The sequence below is a fragment of the Pyrgilauda ruficollis genome, unplaced genomic scaffold, assembly GCF_017590135.1.
Source record: "Pyrgilauda ruficollis isolate IOZ18807 unplaced genomic scaffold, ASM1759013v1 scaffold3917, whole genome shotgun sequence".
NCBI classification, from domain to species: Eukaryota; Metazoa; Chordata; class Aves; order Passeriformes; family Passeridae; genus Pyrgilauda; species Pyrgilauda ruficollis.
The window spans coordinates 1-1,440 of NW_024525398.1; the positions used below are offsets into that span (position 1 = coordinate 1).

A 1,440-nucleotide genomic window follows, 5' to 3' on the forward strand; every position below is an offset into this window, starting at 1 on the left:
AGCCCTGACCCAGGGAGCCCTGCACCCCAAGCCTGCACCTCCCATATCACTGTCACACCATCAACAACTTAACTGATCATGTTCCTACTGGTTGTGATTCCAGACAACACCAGTACTCAAAATCACAATTTCGTGACCAGTGTTCACCGAAAAATGCTTTCGCTGGTCAGCTTCTCAAGGTCAGACAAGAGCTCAAGGCTGGACAGACCTTTGAAGAGGACCCCCTTGGGCAGGACCAAAAGGCAGTAGTGCCAGTTCCGGACGTGTGCCAGAGGCAAAAGGTGACTCCTCCTTCGAGCCGGAGTTGAACCAGCGACCTAAGGATGGCCGTGCAAGGAGCCTACAGTCCTCCGCTCTACCAGCTGAGCTATCGAAGGAAGCATGAGACATACCCTGGGGGACCTCACCCTGTTCACACCCAGCACTTTTGCCAAGCACAGTGCACCATCATGCTTCTATTACCACATCTTGCTTCAAACAGCCTCAGCTGAGACATCACAGAATCTTGTTCAACCCATCAGTCATGCAAACCACAGAGATGCTCCATAACTTCTTTGGACATCATCTTCTTCAGATGAACTTCCTCACAGCCACACAGAGCTTACCTTTATCCTGCTGCATTTTCCTTTGATTCCCTTTCACAGTGCTGTCTTTTGCTTTCTGCTCAAGCATAAGACAAAACAAAATGACAGCCATCCTTCTGTTCTGTAACAGCGTTGGAACATCATGTGTAAGTCCTCTGAACATCTCTTTCTGTAAACTGGAAGCACCTACTCTCCTCAGTTTGTCTTTAAAGAGAATTTCTTGAGTCCCTTGGTGGCTCTCCACTGAGGTTGCTCTATTCCATAGATGTCCTTTTCTGTACTTTGCTTGATACTTGAGAACTGTCAAGCAAAGAGGGAGAAGATCAATTCTTCTGCCAAACTGCCCGTGGTAGTCTTGATACAACCCTCCTCTGTAAATCCAGGGCACACCTTGTATCTTCCCACAGCCCCCAGTGAATATACGGATCTGTGGCAAAGGGCCCTGTGTCCAGGAATGGGGGATGAAAAGCATTGGAGAATGCGGGCATCGATCCCGCTACCTCTCACATGCTAAGCGAGCGCTCTACCACTTGAGCTAATTCCCCACCCTGCAGTCTCTGACCCAGGTCCTCTCCCCTCCCAGACACCCAGCCCTGACCCAGGATGCCCTGCACCCAAAGCCTGCACCTCCCATGCTTATCGTTCTCATACCACCAACCCACCCACTCACAGTCCTGCTGGAGGTGACTGCGGACAGCACCCATGGTCAGAACCACCATCCCCTGCCCAAGGGTTCACCCAAAAATATACCTTGCCAAACTCAGGCAAGAGCTCATGGCTAGACAGGCTTTTGAAGGAAAGCCTCCTGGGCAGGAGCAGAAGAAGACAGCAGTGCCAGTTCCGGACGTGTGCCAGA

The 1,440-nt window shown here is 51.0% G+C and overlaps 2 non-coding genes across 2 annotated transcripts; both read right to left on the reverse strand.

Moving 5' to 3' along the window:
- Positions 1-289: 289 nt before the first annotated feature.
- On the reverse strand, positions 290-377 carry TRNAY-GUA. The gene is given in 2 exon segments: positions 290-325; positions 341-377. It is a non-coding gene; the product is annotated as a tRNA-Tyr (tRNA).
- Positions 378-1,056: 679 nt separating this feature from the next.
- On the reverse strand, positions 1,057-1,129 carry TRNAA-AGC. The gene has a single exon. It is a non-coding gene; the product is annotated as a tRNA-Ala (tRNA).
- Positions 1,130-1,440: the final 311 nt, after the last annotated feature.